Source organism: Aotus nancymaae, unplaced genomic scaffold, assembly GCF_030222135.1.
Source record: "Aotus nancymaae isolate 86718 unplaced genomic scaffold, 86718_ANA_hifiasm-v0.15.2.pri h1tg000048l, whole genome shotgun sequence".
Taxonomy (NCBI): Eukaryota; Metazoa; Chordata; class Mammalia; order Primates; family Aotidae; genus Aotus; species Aotus nancymaae.
Genome location: NW_026988462.1, coordinates 20,829,438 through 20,857,349, shown reverse-complemented (window position 1 = coordinate 20,857,349; position 27,912 = coordinate 20,829,438). Strand labels below are relative to the sequence as shown.

The 27,912-nt window shown below is 37.3% G+C and overlaps 1 long non-coding RNA gene across 2 annotated transcripts; it reads right to left on the bottom strand.

The window, feature by feature from the left end:
• Positions 1–46: 46 nt before the first annotated feature.
• LOC105712353 (uncharacterized) lies at positions 47–27,540 on the bottom strand. Of its 2 annotated transcripts, XR_001106298.2 has the most exons (5): positions 27,459–27,540; positions 13,276–13,409; positions 6,382–6,687; positions 5,767–5,952; positions 47–271 (listed from the first exon to the last, which is right to left on the bottom strand). It is a non-coding gene; the product is annotated as an uncharacterized LOC105712353 (long non-coding RNA). The 2 variants fall into 2 exon arrangements; XR_001106299.2 differs by lacking the exon at positions 47–271 and having other exon boundaries at positions 5,637–5,952.
• Positions 27,541–27,912: the final 372 nt, after the last annotated feature.

The following is a 27,912-nucleotide window of genomic DNA, read 5'->3' as shown; positions in this document are numbered from 1 at the left end:
CCCAGGCTGGTCTCGACCTCTAGGCTCAAGCAACCCATCCACCTTGGCCTCCCAAAGTCGAAATACGCTCTTACCAAATCTAATTTCTCCTTGGTAGGCAGGACACTCTCAAACTGACCTTTTATGCCTTTCCCTTCTTCCATGTTTTCTCTCATCAGAACTTTTTTATCGCCTTCTAAACAACACATCTTCAAATGATTCCTGTTATCATAGAACCACCACTTTCGTTTATGGAAAATATAAGCATTCCCCTTCTTTAAGTTTCAGGATCCTTTAAGAAGAGATTTTAAAGAACCAATTAGACATGATATAACTAAAAATGTTTCAAAATGCTTTCACAAAACACAGTAGACTACAAACCATCTCCTTTCTCCTCATATCGGTCTGTGTTTACAACATTACTAGTATAGAACCTCACACAGAGTAGAAACAACCTCTATACATTGTATAAATATGGGCAAATTAGCCAAACCTCAGGGTTCTAAGGCCTTTGGCTCATTTGTTTCATATATGCATGGACCCAAAGTGGTGGGACCAATTTCCACAGAGAAATCTATTATAGGACAACAACACACATTGTTCTCTTACGTTCTTAGATTTGACAAATTTTTTTTTTTTTTTTGAGATGGAGTTTCGCTCTTGTTACCCAGGCTGGAGTGCAATGGCGCAATCTCAGCTCACCGCAACCTTCACCTCCTGGGTTCAGGCAATTCTCCTGCCTCAGCCTCCTGAGTAGCTGGGATTACAGGCACGCACCACCGTGCCCAGCTAATTTTCTGTATTTTTAGTAGAAATGGGGTTTCACCATGTTGACCAGGAGTGATCCTTTCTAGAATTAATGGTATCATCTTTCGTTTATAAATTAAATCATAGCCAGGCGCAGTGACTCACGCCTGTAATCCTAGCACTTTAAGAGGCTGAGGTGGGCAGATCTCTTGAGCTCAGAAGTTGGAGACACTCCTGAGCAACATGGGGAAACCCATCTCTACAAAAGCTTTTTAAAAAACAGCCAGGTATGATGGTGCACACATGTGGTCCCACCTACTTTAGAGGCTGAGGTGGGAGGATGGCTGAAGTCCAGAAGGTGGGGGTTGCAGTGAGCTGAGATCACGCCACTGCACTCCAGCCTTGGCAGCAGAGGCAGACCCTGTCTCAAAAAAATAACAATAATAAATAAAAACAAATTAATTAAATCACTTTGCCTTCAGTTAACTTACCATAATCCTTTGTTAATCAACATATAAATTCTCGTTATGCTTCTCTATAATTTCCTTACATTTACATTAGTTTCTAAGTTTGGATAACTTTAGAAGCCTATTTGTGAATGATATTTAATTGATACTAAGAAGAGTACCAGAAGAGCTCTGCAGCTTACAGGGAAGATTACCTGGATTGTAAATGATTGATACTAAGTCATTTGTGAATTTTGGCAAAGGTGGTTTAATTTACTCTAACACTTTATTTATTTAACAAAGTCCTCATGCAGTGCTCACTGTCTGCCAGGCACTGCTCTGTGTGCGTTACCAATATGTACCTTCTATGCAGAAGTTACTTTTTAAAAGTATGATGTTGAAATTACCAATATTCTTTCATTTGAAAGATGAGTGACAACAACAGCAAAAACTATATTCAGCTGCTTTGTTGTGTCATGAGCAAAACAGAAAACAAATTAGCATTGATGGCATTGGCTTTCATATAGATTAGAATACCCTCTCCTGGTATTCTTACATATTCATAGCATTGTAACAATTGATGGTTTTTAAATTTCTCTACAAATCAATCCAGGTTATGAAACCTGATGATCAGAACACCTGTCACCAATCCAACTTTACCCACCAGAAGAAAGTGTTGTTTTCATTATATTTCTAAGTTACATTGATTTTTTGTTGTTGTTGAGAACAAAATTTCGAGCATTTACAGACTCCAGGTGGCTCACACCCACTAGGAAGATTTCTCTAGAGAGCCATTTACTCCATTTTTTCAGTTCCTGCAGTGCCAGTAAACCTCGCAGAGGTGATGTTACATAGAGGGAAGTGAACAGCAAGGGAGGTGTCTCCCTAAGACAAATGCAATAATAATTCAACACACGGCAGCCATACTGCAGTGCAGAAACCAAGTAAACAAGCCATTGTCTCTCATTCACTGTGCTAAGATGTAAGCATATCAGCACTGCACCTGACAGACTCAACCTCCTCTGAACCACAGAGAGCTCAATGGTGCCAACGCAGAAGTTGGCAGCAGCACCAACAACTCTAGCACTTCTTGTTCCCATCCTCTTCTGTATAGTGCTTCAAGAAATAGGTCCCTCCATAAAAAAAAACAACTGAAGATGAGATTTCTGCAATCAAATAGGGATAGAGTTAGGCTAGTCACACTTATGAGGAAGCTCAGTGCCAAAATCACAGGGCAAAACAAAAGTTAAACATAAAAGAACTGAAAGGCAATGCCATCTACACTAATACTGAATTCGAGTGTAGAAAAAGAAGAAAGAAATTAAGTGGAATAACTTGTTGGAGGGGAATGCTCTGCTCTTCTTTATTTCTTATGTTTCCTTCTATGAAACAAACATGTTGGTGTCACTCCAGTCTCTTCCTGCCCTCTTCCTCACTGCAGTCTAGGGGAAGAGGAATGGCAAGTGTGCTTGCTAAATTTGGACAAGAATTTGGGAACGTATCTGACCTATCCTAGTCAAGTGACACCAAAATGTGGGAGTGGGGAGCAAGTCTGTCCAGTTCTAGGTTCAAAATCAACTAAGCTCTGTCATCCAATCTGAATTCTATTAGTGGCAAGAGGAACTTTTTTAAATTCCATATTTACTCTTTGCTTTATTTCTCAACTTGCTTGGAATCCACATGGGGAAGAGAGTAGCAACTGATTAGAGACCAGTATGAAAAGCTCTTAAAGTTTCACTGTTGAAATAAAATACTCAGGATGTATTCTTTTTTCTAGAGAGAATCAGGTCACTTGTTCAAACTCCCTATTCTTCAACTTTACCACTACTTTTCCACCAGTGAATCTCTAGCCATCCCTTTCTCAAGCTCCTCATACCCTCTTGTCATCTTCCCTGCCCCTACCAAATCTTGCTTTCATTTGGTTGGTTTGTATCTAAAGGTAAATGATTAATAACAATTTATAACATGTTTGCTCATCAGAATTCAGCTTTTCAGATCCATCAGGATTCTTTAACATTTCAGTCTCAGAAGACCTTGAAACACAATGTCCTTGTAGAAAATATAGCAGCATCAAGGGATGGCAAATAACAAATGCACCTGAGAGAAGTTACTGATTGTATCCAGTGTGTCTTTGTGGTGAGAAGGAATTTGGGATCTGGGCATTTCAAAGAATATTTTTACCAAATAATCGAATAATTGGAGAGAGACTAGGTCAAAACCATAATTTTTTTTTCCAGCTAACTTCTACTCATTCTTTAATATTGATTTTAAATGCCACCTTCTTGATAAGATCTGATCCCATTTTCCCACATAGGGCAGTTCTTCCTCACCTGTGCTCCTCACAGAAACCACAGGGCTCTTCTCTCCCCTTTATCTATTACAGTGCTTTGCAATTGTCTGCATATTCATCTGCCCACTAGCCTCTGATCTCAAGAATGCAAGGAGTGTTCGATTGTCTTAACATATCAGTCTGACAGCCAGAAGTACTCCATAAATTGGAGGGGTGAAGTTGGATGGAATTGTACCAAATGGTCAGAGCTCAATGAGAAAGGGAATAAGAAGCCTCATGTATTTTGAAGACATTAATCTTTTCTGGAAAAAAAACAAGAAGTATCAGGGAGGCTCTAGGAGGCAAAAGAAAGTAGAAGACGAACTGAGAAGAAAGGCTACGGAACACAATAGAAATGGCTTTAGGGGTAGATGAGAACATGACAGCCACATTTAGAAGTGTCAAAGAGATGGAAATACTCAGAAATGTGATATTGGAGAGAAAAATTCCCCAAAGAGACAGTGTGGGGAGTGGCTGTGCAATACAATGCTAACAGGGACAAGGATAGACATGATTAGGACTGCTCTGACCTGAGGGCAAACAACGACTGCCAGGGACCTTAGAAGGTCCATCTTTCACTATCTAGAAAACTGGCTTCAAAAAAGATGCTCATTCTCTTAAGCAGTAAAGCCAAGTTCAAAGACCTGTAGCCTTAAACTAATGAGTTAAAACTCTGAAAGAGGAATTTTAATAATTACAAAATAATTTGAAGACATAACAAGGTCTTCTACTTAAGAAATAGAATCTTTTGATCCTATTTCTTAAGTAGAAGACCTTGTTATGTCTTAGTAAAAAAATAAAGACAATATGGAATAAGCATCCAAAAAGTCAAATGTTAATAATATTCAGCCTTGAAAAGGAAGGAAACTCTGACACACACTACAACACATGAACCTTGAGGACATTCTGCTAATTAAAATCAGCCCATCATAAAAAGACAAATACTACTGGACTTCACTTATATGAGGTTTCCAGGTGTAGTCAATTTCATTGAAACAGAATAAGTACAGAGTGCCAGATTTGCAAGATGAAAAGTTCTGGAGATAGGTTACACAACAACAGGAATATAGTTAACAGTACTAAACTTTACACTTAGAAATGGCTAAGGTGGTAAATTTTATGTTATACATTATTTACCACAACAAAAAATAAAAAAGTTTTAATTTTTAAACCATTTTGAATAAACCAATGTTACAAATGATTTTCATTCAATTAGCTTCAAGACACAAAGGAAAAGAAAAAATATTTCAATCATAGCCCAAGTCATATGAGTATACTGGAATCAATTGTTCATCTTAAATTTTCACAGAAGAAACAAGGATTTCTCCTAATAACAAGGATTTCTCCTAAAAAAAAAAAACAAAAGTTCAAACCAATAAGCAATATGCTGTCAGTTTATTTCATGGCTACATCTTGAATTTTGCTAAAAAACACAAGGTAAAAATTCTCTGATGCTGGAATTCTTCAATATTTGCCAACCTACCCTGAAACTAGACAGGTTTGCATTCTTATGCATTTCTCTCAGATTTTGTGCTTAGATTACTTTTTTCTTGCTTTTTAAAAGTGCCTGAAACCTATTTCCTTATACCTATGCTATAATGAGTGGGAAAAAAACCAGATTTGTTTGATTGGAAATATTTAGGGTTGAGCACAAAAATTTGCATTTCTGCTGACAGCCTCTATACTAAGTTTGGCCCAATGGGATTAAAAGTCTCTGAGATATTAAACCTCGGAAAGAAGAATTTGTAATGGAAAGGCTGAAAGAACTTAATTATAGCCAGTAGCACCACTCGAATATTTTAAGCATTCTCAAATGTGCTGTGTTATCTTAAGAGAAAAAAAAAAAAAAGAAAAGATGGAGGTCATGGATCAGACATGAGCATCACCAAAAACGCAGCTTCACTTCTGGGTAATTTGGGGCAGCCAGTCTAACCACAGAGAACACCTGCAAGTGCTGTTTAAAGAACTAAAGAGAAGTCACACTCATTCTGACACTTGCAATCATTAAATCTGAAAATGACTTTAGTTAACTTCTTACGAGTGCCTCACTCAGGACACCTTCCTTGTGTGTATTTAAGAGCTAGATTAGGAAAATCAATGGAATTTCTCTTACGTTAAAGTAAAAAACAACATCAGAAGGTCTCTGCTTTTATTTGCAAGAAATACAATTCTCCTGTAATATATGTTAGAGTTGACCCTGGAATAGATGGTTCTGTCATTTTCCTCATTTCTTGCTTTTCCTCCCTTTTAGCAGCAAAATCTTACCCATTCCCCCACTCTCAGTGTCCCCTCTGAGCTGAGAAACTTGATGATCTTGTCACAAGTAAACAGGCACAAGAACATTCCTGCACTTCCCACTGTCCTAGGCATTTTGGCTGAATACAGGGCTCTGCAGAGAGGATCCATGTCCACGCTGTTGTGCCTGTAGTGTTGGGGCACCAGGTCCTCCATCTGCATGATGAGAATAGTCTGGATAAGTAATAATCCTTATATCAGAATAATTAGACAAACCTTATTTTCTGAGAGGTGCTGTCATTCTCATAACCTAATTCCTGGGACCCAGTCCCCTATCTGTCTTAAATCAAATTTTCTGAAAGTTCTTTCTCACTTCCATTGCCTTCATGACTATTGTAGCTTTAGCTTCCTTTTGCGTCCAAGACCACAGACTTCCAGAAGTCTGCTTGATTTTCTTTTCCCAACACATGAAGTGATTTTACTCATTGATTGCTATCAACCTATGACTCCTGATAGGGCTTACCATGATTTAAAACCCTCATCCAAATTCCAATAGCTCTGTTTCCTGGAACCTGAACAGCTCTTCCACTCCCACCCACCCAAATCTCCCCCATGCCTGATTCCCTGCCTGACCCGGTCTTTTACCTCTTTGCTCCATTCCATGAAGCCACACATTCTTTCTTGGATTTACTGGAATTCAATGAGACTGGCATTGCAGGTAAATCTTTCACGCTCTTATTACAAATTCAGAACTCCAAAGTTGCAAACGTAACGTGATGAAGTCCAGATTAAAGTATTTTGTTCATCATTTGCAGTCAGCTTGTATGTAATGATTAAAGTTGTAACCAGGAGCAGACTCCAGGCTATTTCTTGCTTTGCCTGGGAAACTTGTTTAATGTAACAATTTCAGATCCCTCTGTCCCTTGAGTCATCTCTCCTGCACCTTTTAGCCTGGAAAGAACATCACAAATAAAGATAGCTATCTCGAAGACAACTGTAAAAAAGAGGAAATTTTGTCAGAGACAACCCCTGTTTTGGAGCTAAAATAATAAAGAGTCTAACTAATGTCAAGCAACTCCCCTCTAAATATATACCATTAGTTCCTGTATATATTTATTTATTTTTACTGCAAAATGTGAGAACCTACCATGTGCCTACCATATTCTAGGCACCTGGGATATACTGTGTGCTGCTAGACAGGAGACCTGCCCTTAAGGAGCTGACTTGCTCTGACAGCTTGATTCTTTATTCTTTATCTTTTTCATTGGCCATATCAGAAGCAACTGTGAAACCAATTTGCGCTTGTAGCTACTCTGCACTAACCTCTTCATTCATGTATTTCATCTCTTCTTCATATCAGTGCTTCTAGATGAAGTACTTTTTCTACTCTTTTTTCTACCTTAATATGCTTTTTCAAAATAAATTACTCATTTTGAGGTGCTTTTAGCACCATGAAAGACACTTTAGTAGCCCTCCTTAAAGCTGTCAATATGTGCCCACATAGCCAAAGTACCCTGTTGAAGTTGAACAACTTCAACACAACTCAATATAACATCAGACAGTCAGGTTTCAAATGATTTTGTAATATTCCCTTTCATTGGCAGGTGGTAGTTCATCTTTCAATCAGGCCATCATCAACAAAAACCCTTTGTGAATAGAATACAACAACTCTTCTTTATACACTCCTCAGGTTATCTGAGCAAAATTTCTCATACCAAGAAATCTTTCCTTAGTCTCTGAGCTTGCTCACCTTACCCCACTCTTATCTTCCCCAATTTCAGTCAGTGTGATAGAGAAATAGAGACTCATTTTAGTACTCTCCTCAAGAGGCTGCTGTGTATGCCACTATTTCGTCTTTCAAACACTGATGTGGATTGGCTGTGTCCCTGCCCAAATCTCATCTTGAACTGTAGTTCCCATAATCCCCTTGTGTCATGTGAGACACCTGTGGGAGGTAATTGAATCATGCTGTTCTCATGACAATGAATAAGTCTCACAAGATCTGATGGTTTTTTAAGGGAAAATTTCCCTGCATAAGCTCTCTTGCCTGCCACCATGTAAGACGTGACACTGCTCCTCATTTGCCTTCCACCATGATTGTGAGGCCTCCCCAGCCATGTGGAACTGTGAGTTAATTAAATCTCTTTCCTTTATAAATTACCTTGTCTTGGATATGTCTTTATTAGCAGCGTGAGAACTGATACAAACACACACACACACACACACACACACACACACACATATTACATGGTGTTACTCAGAGTGCTTCTGTTATCCACATGCCTACTAAAAAGTCAAATTAACATACAAGGAAGTCACTCTTATCTATTGTCCAAAACTGGCTGAGCCAAAGGCAAACTCATGGAAGAGTCAGAAATCAGTTTATCCTGAACTAACTTGAAAATCCTTTCTCTAGACTGCAAATCAAATTTCCAGCTGATTTTTAGTGATGAACGCTGCAGCTGCACTTTTTGGGTAGCTTATGGACAATAAAATACCAATACATAGTTCCCTTCTGGTCCATATAGATCAAAGCAAAGCCATTTACAAAAGATTTTCCTGCTTCATAATCTCCAAGAAGTTGGAATTCACCTCTCTCAGAATTAATATCGTGTTTTTTTTTTTTTCTTCCCCACAGTAAAGACCTGCTGCCTGCGAGATGACCCAGGCAGAAGTTCAAGACCTTGGACTTCATGCCTCAGGCCTTTCACAAAGAAAATTGAGTGTGAGAACTTTATCTCCAATAGTGTCTGCCTGTTGTGACAATTCTGCTGGGTCTCTTCACCCCTAAATTCTTCATTTCTTTTCAGAATTTAGCTGAAAAGCACTTTATGCTGCCTGTTTATCTCAATGTCTGTCTCTCACTGCTAGTATTTATTGCTTATCACTGTAAGTCTTTATTGAATGTAATCTGTTTGGGGATATAGTTGGCATGAAAGATGCTCCACCAAATGAAGTTGTAAAGTATTATACATAAATACTTAATTCCTGGATTTATTTATTATCGTCATTACTTATTTACCACCATAGGCATCCAGGACACCTTTTAAAGAAATAAATCTGGTGCGTTGCTCTCCCAAATTTTATCAGAATATCTTGTAAGACATAAATTAATGTCATTATGTAATAAGTATTAATATGCTTTATATGGCTAGTACATATTTTAGTTTACAAAAACTTATACACATCTAATCTTCCCGGCCTTCCAATAGTAAAAAAGTTTAAGTCTCCAGGTTACAGGTCAAGAAACTAAGACTCAGAAAGTTATTCTCAAAGTCACATGAATAATAAATTTCAGAGCTGGGCTCAAACCCAGGTCTCCTCCTCCAGGTCCTAAGCCCTTCTCTCCCATAGGTGCCTACAGGATCAGCAGAAGAAAAGTAAACCCAGCAAAGGCCAAATGAGAAACAAAACAGTTTCCACTGTCTCCTTTCTCTGCTTTGTGAACCTTGCATGACAGAGTACAGTTTGGTATACTCTGAATTTACATCTTATATTCAGCTAAATTAACTTGACTTTGTATTTAATTCAGGGTCATTGGTCCCTAAGTTTACATCTAAGGTCCTCATAGGGAATTTTTATTTGCAATAGAAGGTAATCTGGAAAAGGTCACTGTAATTAGCCCTAATTAATATACCAGTTAGTACAATTAATGACTTCTTTTTTCTATGTGCCCAAGAAATACTGGAGATACCGGACCTACAATTATGCCATTCAGTGGAACGAGTCCTGTGCCAGCAAAGTGCGACACAGATCCATGTGGATCAAAGAAATGGTGATATTAATTCATCTAAGTGGAGTCTGTGACCTTTATTACTTTTAGATTATTAGAATGCATTTAAGTAATGGGTATACATGCTTGAAAGTCTGATGGAAATACAATCAATTACATTTGTTTCATCCAATACATCCTTACTCTGACAATGGTAGATACAGAGAAAAAACCTATGCAGTAAGAATTTCCATGGCTAAGCAGGTATATAAATTTTAGGGGAGGTATTGAAGAATTCTGTTTGGATGGTTAACTCATAAGTTCTTGCAACTTCATTTGTTTGTCTGCTTAGGAGAGTCTTTAACAGGGCAAATTAGCTTTCCATCAATTTTTTGAAAGTATTCCAGATTTTACCATCCTTTTCAAGAAAATGTCTACCTCTCATTCAGGGATTCCTACTCTAAATCGAGTCTCATACCCTTGCGCATTCCCTGAAGGGAACAGGAACATGAGCCCCAAATTCCCATGGGAAGTGTGCGGCACAAATCAAGAGAGAATTTCAGAATAATGCTATTCTTGTCACTGGGAACTCTGCAAATAACCTTTGCTTATATAATACGACTCAATCAAATTGATGTTACAATGAAACTCCAGCTCTGCAAATATGTCTTATCTTTAAATGTCGTCCCATGTTAAACCTTCCTAAAGGAGTGTTTCAGTGCAAACCCCAGAGGCTGTGGACATGCAATTCCTCAAAGGGAATAAATTAACTATTGAATCTTACACTGGCAGTCGATGGAGCATATTAAGTCCCCAAATAAATACACTGCCTGGGAAATTTGATTCGTTCATAATAAAATAGATTAAATTGTCACCTTGAACTGAAAAATAATTACTCTTGAACTAAGTGTAACAGACAAAATGCATCTATTTTGGACAAGAAATAAAAAGGAAAGGGATAAATAGAAAATGTAATTTCTCAGTTTACACAGAAATCATCTGAAAAAAATTAAAAAGTGGGAAATAAGGAATCTAATATATCATGCATATGGGCAAACAATGTAAATGTTTACCATGTTTTCTATTCACATCATTGACTTTAGTTCTGTAATCAAAATTAGGAAGCACATGAGTTTAAAACTGGATACCAAAATAATTAACTTACTTCTGACATCAAGTGGGTAAAAATTAAGCTATTATGATGAGCACATGTGATACATGAGTCCACAAATCATTAATAAAGTTATTAGTAATTTCACTTATCAAATCTATTTATATCCCCAAAGTAGTGAATTATAATAATAATTGGGATTTGCGAATAACCTTTGTTATTCATTTGTTATTTGTTATTTGTTTACAACAAAGGTTATTTAGACAAGCTTAATAAAATGGAAAATAGAAATTCAAAATTATAGGTAGCCAACAAGTGAGGCTCACTGTGAAGACGATAACATTACTAGAAATAATTAACAAATTTGGCTCTCAGCATCCATTGAACCAGGACAGAAAGGAAACATTTCTTGTCATTTCACTTTCATTTCATTCTGGCATTTCATTTTAATTATCTCATAGAGGAAACATCAATTTTCTTTGAAGTTACAATGTATTTCTGGGCACTAAATCTTTAAATAATATTCTCAAGTAGAACCCTATCAAGAGTACTCTGAGTAAAGCAAAGGAGAAAAGTCTTCAATAACAGTATTGCTATCATTGGTGGTGATGGTGCTTTTCACATTGTTTCTGTTAGTCATAAATCTCAAAACCCATTGCCATTCCATAAACGTAAAGTGTATTACACATAAATAAGACAACATAGCCCATCCATTAGGTTTCTGGCAGCCTACCTTGCTCTATGAATAGGAAAAGCATGTTCTTGAGACTACCTTCTTATTTCTGACCTGTCTGCTTTTCCATTCCTCATGGGGTCTGCCATCTCAGTTTCACCCTGCACTATTTCCCATGAGAAAGCCAATGACACTCATAAATACTGTGAGTTCAGTAAGTCAGCTCAACTTGAGAGTTACAGAAAGAGAGGTCATTTTTTCCCACACACCTTTCTCCAGCCCACAGGCCTGCCTCCTGCTCCTCCACCTCTGAGAGAACCAAGACCCTGACAAATGTCCATGCCCACCATGGCTACCTCCACTGCTTCTGGGCAATATCCACGCCCACCATGGCTACATTCACTGCTTCTGGGAAATATCCATGCCCACCATGTCTACATCCACTGCTTCTGGGAAATATCCACGCCCACCATGGCTACATCCACTGCTTCTGGGACATGGAGTAGCCCTACACTTTCACTCTGGAATTCAGGGGAATAACACGCCTGCTGTCTCACTACAACGTCTCATCCTGAAGAATCGGTGAGAAGAGCCATATTTATTTATGGCTGAGGCTTCTTCCCTAGGCCCAACCCCACAAGTGGTCTTACTTCTCTCTGGATAAAAGAGTAATGGTTTCCAGACCTTATTCTCTCTTAAATCCAGAAGAGCTCATCACTTCTGCTACTTCTGTCCAGATGTTCATTTATTGGAACCTCCTGAGAGACAACCTGCATGTAACAAGGTGGCTGCCTTAACCACAAGTGAACCTAGCAATTGATTCATGGAATCTGAGGCAGTCTAAATATTTTCTTAATCTACCTGACACAATGCTGAAGACTTCCAAAGGGCAAGAGGTAAATAAATTCCTGTGCTTACACATGTTAGAGAGATAAGCTTCTCACAAGAGAATCACAGATGTGAGAATAATCTTTGTTGGAGAGCTTGGGCCACCATTGGGCCATCTCCTCACCAATGGTGAGAGGTACCTGTTCTTCCCCTCCTCCCTGGTTCCTGTTATACAGATAGCTTGGTGGTGGGAATGGAGACATGGAACATAATCATTCCCATATCAACTCCCACTGTTAATGTCTGAGCTGCTACCCTGGATTGCCACTTTTGTTCGGTCTTACTCCCTCAGATCAACCAATTTTGTATGCATCTTTTCCTCTTCCAAGATCAGTTTTACCAACTATGGTATCTAGGGTGGCTAAAGTGGCACTTAAAAAGACTTTATCTCTCTCAGTCTGTGTTTCGCCAGTGGTGCTTTTCTACAAAGAGCTTCTTCCACAACTAGCACTGACCATTAGTCTAATTTTCTAAGACACATGCTATGGCATATTATCTGGTGGCCCACTACAGGAGGCTCTCAAATAACTACATGTGTGTAGAGACCCTTTCTTCTCTATTTTGTTTTATGAGAAGGAGCTGGACATCAGGAAGCACATGAGTTCAAACATGAGTACCAAATTAATTAACTTAGTTTTGAGTCCCAGCAACGACCACATGCCTGAATGAGTACTGTCAGACAATGTGACCCAAATAACACATACAGCCTTTCTGCCCCTTGGATATTAGCTCAACTTTTATCAAAATGCTCAACTTTATAGCACCTGTGAATGAAACTCCCTCCCTATAATTTTTATGGCTTCTTTTTTTTCCCCCCCCCCCAAAAAAAGGTAACACTGATGTTTGTTGTGAATTCTTGACCTTAATTCCTCTGGGTGCTCTCAGTTCCTCTATAGGGATCTGACATCCAAATTCTGCCCTCTCACAAGTCAGTGTACAGATCAAAAATATTTCACTGTTTTCCACAAGAAATGCAATTACATTCATCAACTTTGCAAATTCAGCAACGTGTCTGAAGCTCTAACAGGCTACGGAGAGTATCATGCCTCACGCAGCTTTCCCCATCTCACTGGCTCCCTCCCTTAAGTTGATGTATGACCCTTCCTCACACAGTCCACCCCTTGAAAAATAAGATCCAATCCACATCCTTAATACCGTTTCTTTTTCAGGTAGCCACATCTCCAGGAAAGTCCATGTTCTCCAGGTCTCTTGGAATTTCAAAACTTAGACATTTTCTTCAGTCACCTACGATATGTTGTGGGGGAAATGCTCCTGCCAAAAACCAATACCTGAAGGGTCAAAGGAAGAAAAATTAAATGCAGTCATGTGCCACATAACATTTTGCTCAATGATGGAGTGTAAATGCCATGATGGTCTCATAAGATTATAATAGAGCTGATAAATTCTCATCACCTAGTAACATTATAGGCATCATAACATCATGGCACAATACCACATGATTCACACATTCATGGTGATGCTGGTGTAAACAAACTACTGCACTGCCAGTTGTATAAAAGTATTGCACATATAATCATACACAGTACATAATACTCGATATGATAATAAATGTCTGTTACTAGTTAACATATTTACTATGTAGTTTTATACTTTTTTGGAGTGTACACTTACCTATAAGAGAAAAGTTAACTGTAAAACAGCTTCAGGCAGGTCCTCCAGGAGGTATTCTAGAAGAAGGCATTGTTATCATAGGACATGACAGCTCCATGAGTGCCATTGCCCCTGAAGAACTTCCAGTGGGACAAGTCGTGGAGGCAGAAGACAGTGGCATTGATAATCCTGGCCCCATGTAGGCCTAGGCTAATGTTTGTGTCTTAGTTTGTAACAAAAACAAGTCTGAATGGTAAAAAACAAAATAAATTTTTTAAAATAGAAAAACGCTTATAGAATAAGGATATAAAGGAACAAAATATTTATATAGCTGGGCAACATGTTTGTGTTTTAAGCTAACTATTACTACAAAAGAGTCAAAAGCCTAAAAAAAAATGAAAATTTGATCAAGTAAAAATGTTACCATAAGTTAAGGTTATTATTTAAGAAAAATTGTTTTTAGTAAATTTAATGTAGCCATAATGTCCAGTGTCTATAAAGCTTACAGTAACATGCCAGGTCTTCACATTCACTCACAGCCTCACCTAGAGCAACTTCCAATTCTGCAAGTACCATTTATGCTAAGTGCCCTACACAGGTGTACCATTTTTAATTTTTTAAACTGTATTTTGACTGCTTTTTCTATGTTTAAGTACACAAATACTTCACATTGTGTTACAGTTTCCTACAGTATTCAGCACAGTAACATGCTGTACAGGTTTGTAGCCTAGGAGCAATAAATTATACCATACAGCCTAGGTATACAGTAGGCGATAACACTTAGGTTTCTGTAAGTATACCCTATGATGTTCACACAACAACGAAGTCACCTAACAACATATTTCTCAGAATGTATTCCTGTCATTAAGCAACACATGACTATATACGAAACAAAGTAATTTTTTAAAAATAATACATGTTTCTTAGAAGGACTGTTAGTACATAGCTCTTGATAAAGATTAGTTATGATATCAGTTAATATTACTATTTAACAAATGACTATCTACCATGTTCAGGCACAGTACTGTTTGTTAACAGTTCAATAGAAAACAGAGTCCTTCCCTCATGGAGTTGACAAACTAAAAGGAAAAACAAATATTACCAAAACATGTGATGGCTATTATTTTAAAAATAAGTAAATTGTTCATCATCAGAAGTGAAGTGTTTACATTGGAAGGAAATACTGGTAAGAGTATATTTGAAAGAAAAAAAACCACTCTGGATCCCATCTTAGAAATAGAAAAGAGGCTACAGGGCGTGGTGGGATTACAGGAGTGATCCTGTAATCCCAATATTTTGGGAGGCCAAGGCAGGCAGATCACTCCATCTCAAAAAAAAAAAAAAAAAAAAAATAGAAAAGAAAAGGTGACTTTTAAGAGCTTCAGTGACCTATAGAAATATATCAAGGGGTACGATTTTTTGTCTTAGTCCATTTTGTATTGCAGTAGAGGAATACCTGAGGCTGGGTAATCTATAAAGAAAGGTTTATTTGGCTCACAATTCACAGGCTGTACAAGAAGCTTGGCACCAGCATCTGCTTCTGGCAGGGGCCTCAAGAAGCTTTCAAGCATAGTGGAAAGGAAGGGGGAACCTACATGAGAGGGAAGAAGAGAATAGGGAGGAGGTGCCAGACTCTTTCTAACAACAAGCTCTGGGGGAATCTAAGAGGAGAACTCACTCATTACCATGGTGACAGTTGGGAAGGCACCAAGCCATTCATTGGGGACCCATCCCCCTAACCCAAATACCTCCCACCAGGTCCCACTTCCAACACTGGTGATCAAATTTCAACATGAGATTTAAAGGAGACAAATATCCAACTGATGTCAAGTACACACATAATTAAAGTCACAGGAGAAGAGAGAAATATTGGAATTTCTTTAAAAAATTTTAAGAAATATGGTGGCAAATATTCCAAATTTGATAATAAGTATCCACTAACAGATTGAAAAAGACCCAAACAGAATTTTTAAAAAACAAAGAAAACCAAACTTAGGAACATAATAGACAAATTGCTGAAAACCAAAGGTAAAGAAAAAACTGAAGAACAGAATTGAGTCCTACAAAAAAAAAAAAAGAAAGAAAGAAAGAAACTAAGTACAGCAAAGAGGACATGTTGGCTTTTTCAAAGAGAGGAGATCAAAGAAAAACAAGTTCCTATGCTTTTGAAGTATGTGTTGACACCAGAGAAAACGAAATTATTCCATTTTTACCTTGCATATACATTATCAAGGGGAATTATATGCAAACTGAAAGTGAAGCATGAAGCTTATTAGGATTCACAGAAGAATAAAGACATAATTATCCATCATGTCTTAATATTATGGCATAACTTTCAGAAGGCAATCTTGTGTGGGGGAGTCTTTTTAAGTATATATAGGTAAATTATCTGTCACCCTGCAATTTAGCCTATGGAAATAATCTAATTGTCTAACCAGAAGAGAATGATTAAGCAGCATTGTGGTTGAACCACAGGAGAGAATGTTATGCATCATTGTAAAAGATGCTTCAAATGTATCTGTAACAACATAGGAAGGCTTTTATTATAATTTAAAGTAAAAAATAGCAAGGCATACAACTGTATACGTAACATGATTGCAACTACTTTGGTGGAAGATTAAAGCACGTAAAAATATTGAAAAGAAAAACAAAATGCTAAATAGCAACAGTTTTTAATATGGGGTTTAAAGTGCTTTTTTACTTTCTAGTTCTGAGTCCAAGTGTTTTCTATTATAAAATATATTACCCTTACCGTCGTAAAAAGATAATGTTTAAAAGAAATTAAGTAGATTGTTTTGTGAAGTACTAGGTTTTCTATCGCATGATTAATTGAAGCTATTTAACCATCAACCTATAATAAACAGAGTTTCTTTACTGGAAGAAAGAAGTATGTAAGGATCTAAGCCCTCCCAATTCTGAGACGCCATAACTGTGATTATTCTGTATTTTAAAATTTATAAGTAATTTCCCAATTGATAGCAATAAAGGTAGTAATTATTTCCTTCTATTCCAAAATTATAGACCAGTAACTTTTTAAAGAAACATACTTTATAAAATGCAATTTTCAAAATCAAAAAGGTCCTCATTTGGCCACACCATATCTCTGCAGTTCTTGCTTCTGAGCTTTTTCTTCGTGATTAGCAGCTAAGATTTTCAGTTTGACTCTCTACATTTGCCCCTATTAACTGGCTAATATTTAATATCTAGCATCTGTGTTTACTGAATTATCTGGTCTAATAATAGATCTAGTTTGGGTTTACTCAAACTGAACTGAAAATAACTATGAATTCAACTAATTTGTCATATTTTTGGTTTAATCAAATAGCCTGCATGCAATCAATAAATTGATCCAAAAATATGATCAAACTGAGTCCCTTGTGTTAAATCTGGTTAAAACTGTACTCTGAAACAAAAGGTCAGTGGGTCTCTGGCAGAATGAATTGTGGTGCCTCACCCAGATTTCCTTTACCAGGGCATACAATACACACATCTCTCAAATAAACCAACTAACTACCTACTGGCAAATTGGTGGCATCAGACATCTCCCATCCTGGAAAGGGAAGTAAAGCCTTCTAACCAGGATTGACAAACAGCACAGGTTTGCCCTTGTCACCCATACATTCTGAGCTAGCACCACTATCAAAGTGTTCGCAGAATGTGTGATCTACAGTAATGGAATCTATGTAGTATCACTCCAGATCAAGGGACCCACTTTATGGCTACAAGGTGTGGCAATGGGCTTCTATATGTAGGGCACACAGTCCTACCACTTTCTACACCATAAAGAAGCTACCATCTAAACAGAGTGACGAACCCACCTCTTAAAGATGTAGCTGAGACACTAGCTTGAAGATAAGATCCTATGAGAATAGGTGCTATTCTGCAGGATTTAGTACATTTCTTCAACAAAGGTCCATCACGTAGTGCTGTGTCTTCAATAGATAGAATACCTTTGAGCAGGTATGAAAGTAGTGGAAAGGTAGAAATAGCTCCATGCACCTCACTTCCGATGACTCACTTGAAGAATTTGTGTTTCTCACCCCCATATGTATAAGATCTAGGAGTCTGGAGGTTCTGAATTCAAGAAGGGGAACATCCCCACCCAAAGGATACAGCAAAGCTCCAACTGAAGTCAAAGCAATGACTGCCACCTAGTCACATTGGGCTTTTCATGGTAATAGGCCATTAGGTAGAAAAAGGAGCTATTCTTATGGCCAGGAAAATTAACCATCATTGTCCTGAGGAAGTAGAACAGTCACTTAATAATGAGAACATAAATTAAGATGTCTAGCCATCTGCCGGTACAGCTCTTGGTACATCGGTGCCCGTTTATTACTATAAATGGGCAAATTTGACAACCCCAGTTTCACAAAGGCATGCTAACTGGGAAACTCAGACCCTGCAGGGATGAAGACTACATAAAACCAAAATGCAAGCCACCTAGACATCAGCCAGAAGTGCTAACTGAGGGTAGGGGGAATCAGAAGTGGGGAGATGATGAGCAGTAGAGGGGGTTGCAGTTTATCCCATCAACCCTTCTATTACATTTCCCTAAAAGTTGTGATCTCAGGATCCATATGTTTGAAGTGAATTTCATATGTGACGCAGGTGGACCTGAGCAGGGGTGGACTGTGAAGATGCTGTTTTGATCCCCCACCCACACTTCCTTAACCCTTCTTAACCAGACCAGAACATCCACCTCTCAGCTGCTGTGAGTTTTGGCTGCCAAGGACACACAGTTGCTCACCCGCTTCTCTGAAGATCACCCTCTGTGAATAGGAACTGCCTCACCAGGTGTACGACAGACACACCTGACAGCAATCACTTAAGCATAACCTGAAAATGACCCGATGGTCTAAGAAGACTGTGTGTTTGGAGTGCTGAGCTATGAAATCAGGAGTGGCCAACCAGGAGGTTCATTCTCTATGAGGAATATCTGAACCCCTGGCCCATCCTGTGGAATGCAGGCTGCACAGGGGATTGAGGCCCTTTGTTCTGGGTTAAAGGAAGGTTGCCAGGTTAAGGAAGGTTGCTAAATGGAGGTTGCTAGGGGGAGGGTGCTATGTGAAAATGCTATATAAACTGCATGCTTTTACAAGTGGTAGTGGTTCTCCTGTCCACCCATCACGACTAGGCTGCCCTGTAAGTTCCCTCAAAAAACCCTATGTCTTGTTTGCTAGCTCTAGGTCTTTTTTTTTAACCTCTTGAACTTGGTGGCATCCCTGTTGAGGAGTAGGGGTTCAACATGACACCAGGGAAGGACTGCATCAATCTCCCACTCCTCCTAACCCCATGCATCCCACAACATGGGACTGACTGAACTCAAGGTACTAAATACTGCCGCCCTTGCCTCAAAGGGGGACAACTTCACAGTTTGCCCCCTGCGGATCCATTTTACTTGAGACCACACCATCGCTCCATATTTTCCTCTTCTCCATCCTGCTTCACTCTCAACCTCACAGATTGTTCTGAAAACCATTTCCTCCATAAATCATGTGCCATGATTACAACTACCCTAACCAAGTCTTCTCTCCTAAGGAACACAAACTAAAATAACCTCAAACTTTATTTTGTATAAGAATTGGTAATCAATAGGAGGGTTAACTTAAAACGCAGGTTCTTTGGCCTTACCTCCAGAGAAGTAAATTTAATACATGCATGGTGTGCCTGGAGTTGGGTATTTTTAAGAACTCTGAATATGGATTAAATACAGCAGTCTACTGACTACTCTGAAATGCACTTGTCTAGATCATCAGTACACACTGTCGACAAAGGAAAGCTCAAAGCACCACAGACATGGCAATACTCTCAAGTGAATGCTGAGAATAAGTTTCTCTGCATTTATTCTCAGGACTTCCATATTCCAACATATAACACACCTCTAACCTTAACTCTGGGATATGACTTTCACTCTACTCATGTTTATGACTTCAAAATGTTAATAAAACATGATAAGTGCAAAAGTCAAAATAAAGTAGAAGAGGTGGCATGAAAGTAATGGACTGCACATTCTTAATTTAAATCATATATATTTATTCACTCCCTCAGTAACTGAATCCTAACCAAATGAATTTGTAATATATTCCAGTCTAGTTTTATTAGGATTTGTGCCATATGCATAAAGTGAAAACAAAGAAAATATATTGCTACATCAACTTATATTATTCATGCATATAAAGTTCTGTGTATCTGCCCATGCGATTGAGAAGATGCATTAGGAAGTCTATTACAATAACAACAAAAAAGGGTTATTTGAGTCGAATCAAAACAATAAATAGGCTAGAGAAAAATTGTAAAATATTTGTTTTACACTTTCCTCCAGTGACACATAAAACATTATCTTCTCCTCTAAGCGATTATGAACATTTCTACCCTGTCATGCGGCATAAAGTGGAGATTTGTTTAAAATCATTTATGTCTGTAAAGTTACACAAGCTTCGTTGTACTTCAGAGAAAGTATATTTTTGATCACTTCAACTGTTAAAGGCTCTCGGTTCTTATTTGTAGTTATACCCAGATAGATGAAAATATAGAAGCAGTCTTAACCAACCTCTAATTAAATAATTTATCAGATTCACTACACATTCCATTCCCTCTATGCGTTATTCCCTCCAGCAGTTATTGACAGTATGCAGAATACTCTTGAATGTTAGGTCCCTCTCTACTATGCCCATCCATTTCCTCTCCCCCAGGTAGGTGGTACAGTCTGTCAAGAGTTAGTTGTGCACTGGGCATGGTGACTCATGCCTGTAATCCCAGCACTCTGGGAGGCCAAGAGAGGAGAATAACTTAAGCCCAGGAGTTTGAAATCAACCTGGAAAATTTAGTGAGATCTTGTCTCTAAATTTTAAAAAATAAAAACAAAAGGATTAGTTGTGTATATTCACAAGGCTTGTGATCTCAGTTTTTATTATATTATTTAATGTGGCATTACACAAACCTCTAAATACAAGTTCTAAAACAGATGTTTCTTTGAAAGCTAAGATGAATACTTTGAAGAGACTTGTTCATGTAAAGTTTCTTTCTAAAATGCTCTGAAGGCCAGGAGCAGTGGCTCACACCTGTAATCCCAGCACTTTGGGAGGCCAAGGCAGGCAGATCACTTGAGGTCAGAAGTTCAAGACTAACCTAGCCAACATGGTGAAACTCTGTCTCTACTGAAAATATAAAAATTAGCCAGATATTGTGCCATGTGCCCGTAGTCCCAGCTGGTTGGGAGGCTGAGGCAGAAGAATCTCTTGAACCCAGAAGGCAGAGGTTGAGGTGAGCCAAGATCACACCACTGCACTCCAGCCTGGATGACAGAGAGAGATTCCATCTCAAAAAGAAAAAAATGCTCAGAAATTATAGAGAATTATAAAATGAAGAGAAAAATAGGAAAACTCTAAGAGAATGTTGTGCTCTCTCAAATTGCTTTCCAGGGGTCTTTAACTTTTTGCTCTACTTTAAAGAATCCCAAGCTGGAAATTATCAAGGATTCAGTCAATGTGATGTGCACAAGAATCCTGGGCCCTGCAATGAGAGTCACACACAAAGGATAGACCTTGGCTCCATCATACCAACCAATGAATTCACAAGTATGCACATTTATATATGGAGTTTTAAAAAACAGTTAAACCTTTAATCAATTTTCAATAGTGTCCTGCTTTAAGTTATTCTTTTTTCCAATTAACTGTCAAATGAGCAGTCCTAGTCACAGTTCCATTAAAAGCTTCTACCATACCACATGGTCCTGACAATACAAATAGTCAAGATGAGAAATAAAGTCAACCAACTTTTCCTCTCTATTTTAACAAGTCAAAATAGAGATGCATTCATGGCAGTTCTCTCTCTTGCTTTTACATTAACAGATACAATTGTGTGTATTTACTATGTACCACATAATGTTTTTGTATATATACATCGAAGGATGATTAAATTAAGCTAATTAATGTATGCATTACCTCACATACTTATTTTTATGATAAGAATACATCCACTTCCATAGCATTTTTCAAGAATTTAATACATTATTGCACAATAGATCTCTTGTGCAATTTATTCCTCCTAACTAAATTTTGCATATTTTGACCAACATTTTCCCAACCCCTACTCCCAAAGACCCTAGACCCTCATAACCATTATTCTATCTACTCTCTACTTCTATGAGATCAACATTTTTAGATTCCATATATGAGTGAGATTATGTGGTGTTTGCCTTTCTATGCTTGGCTTACCTCATTTATCGTGGTGTCCTTCAGGTTCATTCATTTGCCACAAATGACAGGATTTCCTTCTTTATAGTTAAATAATATTTCACTGTGTATACATACCACATTTTCTTTAATTACCCATCTATTGCAGACACTTAGATTGGTTCCATGTCTTGGCTATTGTGAATAATGCTGCAATAAACACAGAAGTGTAATATCTCTTCTACATATTGATTTCGTTTTCTTTGCATATATACTCGGTAGTGGGATTGCTGGAGCATATGGTAATTCTATTATTAATTTTTTGAGGAAACTCCATACTGTTTTTCATAATGGTATACTAATTTACATTCCTATTAACGGTGTGCAAGGGTTCCCTTTTCTCCACATCCTTGCCAGCATTTATCTTTTGTCTTTTTAATAACAGCCATTCTAACAGGTGTGCTATCTCATGGCAGTTCTTTTAAACAACTTAACTACATAGAGGGTAAAGCAAACACTGAGAGGTTCAGTAGAACTGGATAGAGTGGAAAGTTAATCTTTCATGTGAAGATGCATAAAGGTGCATGATTAAGGGTTTGTTTTTTAACGCAGGCACCTTGTTTAGGAGGTAAAATTTGCGAGGAAAATCAAACAACTCTTCTCTGAGAAGACAGGTATGTCATTCAGACCTGGATTTCTATAGTTCAAAGAGCATTTATATGAGAACAAACCATACAATTAGAGATCGGTCAAATAACCTTTTATCGCTTTAGAATTTGATGTAACTTCAAAGAACAGCGCAGTTTGCACACTTACACCGCCTTCTTTAGATACATGGTTGTTTATTCGGTTTAAGGAGGAAAGAAGAAAAGAAGGAAATTCAGATAAGCAACCACATTCCAAGCACTGAGAGGTGCCCCACCTACATTAAGGTATTTAATGTGTCTCTATTCTTTACAGCTGAAAAAAGTGAGGCCATCTGCAATTACTCTCCCCAGTCATATAACTTGAAAATACCTGTTCCAGGATTAGAACCCAGGACTTTGAATGCAACATCCTGTGCTTTTTTTCCAATATTCTCCTCCACTGAATTCACTGATTTTCTATCTACTCCTTTTCTACTTCTTAAAGAAAGAGGAGAGACTTTGAAAATACATGTGGCTTCCATTATAATAAGACATTGTACAAATCACTGACATTTTTTTAAGCCTACTTGATTTTTGCTTTTTAAAACAAAATAATCAAAACATAAAAAGAGCAGAGAAAAAAGCAATAATACTGTGTACGCAATGCACAACTTTGTTATATTTGTATCAGATCTTTTTTAGTCAGTAAATAAACATTACATAGAATTGAAGCCCCTTTTCTCTCTAGAGAAAAGGGGCTTCATTTTCCTGAAACTTTATTTTCCTGAAGTTTAAATGTATCACTTTCCTCTACTGTTTTATATTATATATGCAACATAAATATATAATATTTGTAAGAGTACTATAAAAATAGTATACGCAGTATTAAAATTAATATATAATAGTACTTTATATAGTACTATTTGTGTATTTAAACTTTGCATACATTATATGCTGTACTTTTCATTTTGTAATTTTTTTTAATTCAGTATTTTTTTTTTTTTTTTTGAGACGGAGTCTCACTCTGTCTCCCAGGCTGGAATGCAGTGGCTCGATCTGGGCTCAACCTCTACTGCCTGACTTCAAGCGATTTTTGTGCCTCAGCTCACCCAAGTAGCTGGAATTACAGGCATGTGCCACTACGCATAGCTAATTTTTGTATTTTTAGTAGAGACAGGGTTTCACCATTTAGGACTGGTTACTCTCGAACTCCTGACCTCCAGTGATCCACCTGCCTTGGCCTCCCAAATTGCTGGCATTACAGATGTGCACCACCATGCCCAGCCAGATTTATCCATGTTAATGAATACATGTGTAATAATGTATTTAGTTTATTTCAAAATTATTTCCTTGTATCACAATTTATTGATAAATCTTTTCATAAATATTTAAGTAATTTCCAAATTATGGTTTTTTAAAACCATGCTGCAACAAACAGCTTTGCGTGCTTAACAGCTTTGCGTACTTAGTCAAACATTTCTTTAAGATAGAATGCCAAGCTTCATCTCAGCCTTTTCCAACCATAATCTCCAGGGATAAAACTGGGAAGATGTATGTTTCACAAGTCTTCCACTCAGCCACTCTGAGTGATTCTTTTCCTCAGGGAAGCTTTGGGAAAATCACTCTAGACAGAAGTAAAACTGCTTCATCATAATATGTTCTTATCTTCCACTTTTCAAGATATTGCCAAATTGTTTCCCAAAGTAGAATAATTTACATGCCCACAAACAAGATATGATTCTAATTTTCCCACAACATTGTCAACATCTGTCGTTGTCGAAGTTTAGGTCTTTGTCATTCTGGTAGAAGTGAAATAATATTTCATTGTTGTTTTAATTTTCAATTTGTTTTCTGTTTACCTGTAAAATTGAGCAAACTTTTACCCATAATTGGCTATTTGAATGTTCTCTGTGAATTGTATGCCTCTTTTCTAGTGAGTTTTCTCTTATTGATTTGTAGAAATATATATATATATATATATATATATGTATGTATGTATTTCTGCAGAATATATATAGATATTTTGGAAACTAAAAAGTCAAATATTACAAAGCTTAATAAAATAAAAATTAAAAAATCCTATGCCTACCCATATCACTCCTGAATTTTTCTCTTGAGAATGAATCATTTCATATAATTTTAGTGGTTTTTATATTTATCTTCATATTCCTAAGAAATATGATTATATATGTTATTATTATTGATTTCCTATATAGAAGGCTTTAGCATTCTTGCAACATTACCTTATTCTCCCAATAAAATTATAACTGAGTTTCTTCTTTAAAATATTATACTTTAGAATATTATGATTAGATAAATATTGATCACTGCTTAGATCACCACTACTATTATTGTATTTCCTTCTTTTTTTTTTTAAGAGACAAAAGTCTCACTCTGTTGCCCAGGCTGGACTGCAGTGGCATGATTGCGCTTTGCTGTGGCCTCTACTTCCCAGGCTTGGGTGATCATCCTGCCTCAGCTTCCCCCAGTAGCTGGAACTACAGGTGTGTGCCACTACAACTGGGTAATTGCTAATTATTATTATTATTATTATTATTATTATTATTATTATTAGAGATGGGGTCTCACTATGTTTCCTAGGCTAGCCTCTAACTCCTGGGCTGAAAAAATCCTCTCACCTCAGATTCCCAAAGTGCTGGAATCACAGGCGTGAGCCACCATGCTCATCTGTATTTTCTTTTTTAAAGAAAAATGTAACTTTTGTCTTTCTGGAGTTAATAATTGCTTTATTTCTACATATGCTTTCCTTTCACTAATTCTCTAGTTTCCAACCTCTCTCAGTACTGTTGTCTACATAAATATATCAAATGGTCTTCCTTTTTCTTCTGCATCCCTTTGTCCTTCTGCTCCAGTTTGGACTGGTTATTGTTCTAACTGGGTACACAGCTCTCAGTCTTCAATCTCCTATTTTCATCCCGGGAATTCCCTTTGCTACTCCACTCTGTGAAATCCTCAAGGTTTTTGGAAATTGTCTTCTTTTTTCATGTGTTTTATTATTTTAGTGGAGCACATCCTCTAGTACTTTTGTGAGACATTATTTGACATCTCACAAATCTGAAAATGTTTATTCCATTTTCAAAAGTAATATTATGTATACAAACTCACAGCTTGGTATACAATTCTGAGGTGAAAATTATTTTTCCTCATATTTTGACAGTTTTTCTCCTTTTTGGCCTGGCTTCTGAAGCTGTTGCTAAAGAGTTTAATGTAATTATCATTCATAGCCCTCTATATTTAATCTGTTTTTCTTTTCTTCTCTAGGAGCTTTTAAATTATTTTCTTAGCCCCAGTGTTCAGAAATTTCATAATGTTTGTATCTTTTTTGGTCTTTTGTTTGTTCATGATGCTAATCACTTAGGATGGTGGGCTTGGTCTCCTTTAAATTTAGAAATTTAAGTTCTTTAATTCTGAATAATCATTTGTTATTTGTTTGATAATTTTTTATTCTCTGTCTTCTCAGCACATATAGGTTCTCTCTCTCTCTTTCTCTGGAATTTTTGTTCATTTTATATTAGCACTCATGAGATGATTTACTAATATTCTTATTTGCTAATATTACAGAATACAATAGACTGGGTTGCTTAATCAACAAATAATTATTTCTCACAATTCTGGAAGGTAGGAAGCCCAAAATCAAGATGCTGGTAAATCCAGTGCCTCATGAGGGTCTGCTTCCTGGTTTGCTGACAACTACTTTACCATTGTATCCTCATATAGAGAGAAGAAAGAAAGAGTGGAAGCAAGCTGTCTCATCTTTTCCTATAAGGGCACTAGTCTATGTATGAGGGCTCCACCACTGTGACCTAATTACCTCTCAAAGGAACCAACTCCTAATACCATCATATTGACAGAATTTCAACATATGAATTTTGGGAGCACATATTCAGCCCACAGAACATACATTTATATGGATATATATTCACACACACATACATACACACACACACACACACACACACACACACACACATATATATATAAAGTTTCAGGAACTCTTTCTTCTTCTTTATTCCTTTTATGGTATTCTGTTTTGTTTCATGAATGCGATATCTTCTTATCTTTCTGATTCTTTCTTATACATCCTTCTTTGCATATGTTCCCTCCAAATTATTGTTTCCATGTTTGCTTTGTCTCTATCTTTGATGTTAGAGGCTTTCCTTCAATGTATAATGAAGCTTGATTGTGAATTAATAAAAACCTGCTTAGAAACTCTGTGCAAGTGGATAAGGCTCATAGACTTTTAAGGTTGCATTGTGGAGTAATTTTATTTATGATAAACAAAAACATCAGTGTCTATATGTATTTTCTTTGCTACCATCCAGTTTGTCCAGAAGTATAAAAACCTGGCTTTCAAAATTCTGGATACCAACTCTGAGTGGTGGTTGGGTGCAGAGGGCTGGTTGGGCTGGAGTCTCTCTCAATTCATCCAGTAGAATTTAATTTAACCCTTCTACTTTCAACAAAGAGCCTCAAGATGACCCTCTGCTGTGCCAGAGACTGAATCTACTATTGAGAATAAACCACGTCTCCTGACAGTGTGTAAGAAATAGTTCAGGCAATGTGGAATAAGATTGAGAGTCGAGGGCATAAGTTCTCCTTGGATAGACTTTAAGTCAAGTCTCCTATGTTCAGCTCCAATCTCATTCTTTCTAGTCCCAGGGGCCTCTCTTTCCTAAGCCCTTCTAAGGTTCTGTGAAGGGAATCAGCCTGTTTCTTTGGGCAATCTTTTCTCCAGGCAGTTGAGTCTCAGTTTTCTCCACTCTCCTACATCAGTTACCACTCCTCCACTGGTTTTACATCTTCCCAAAATGTGAAGTTACCTCTTGTCCTTGGCCAATTCCTAACTCTGCTTTTACGGATCTTGTAGGAGAAGGTATAGATAAATGCTTAGTTTATCTTTACATACCTGCCACCTTTAAGTACTTTATAGATCTCTTCTTCCTCTTCTTCTGCCCTGTAATTAAGTCTTTGGAGTTGATCTTGTTCTCCTATAAAATAAGCATAATAATAATAATAGCACTAATAACACTCATTCATCTTCTTTAGGGTGTTCTTGTGAGGTTCCAAAAGAAGTAAACATATGGGACCACCCTTTGTAAACTGCAAGGTGCCATATGAATTCTACTTGCTATTACAAATATTAATGTTAATCTAGTGAAGAAGAGGAAACCTATGAAAAGTTCATTGTAAATGAAATCATAAGAACAATGATTGAGATGTGTGTGTGCAATTATAGAAGCAGAGAAGTGTGAATGAGTACCTGGCAATGGAACAAGTGAATGAATGTGTCAACCCAGCTGGGATGTTCATGAATGGCTTCTTGAGAGAATCAAGACTGATTTAATACTTACATGCATCAG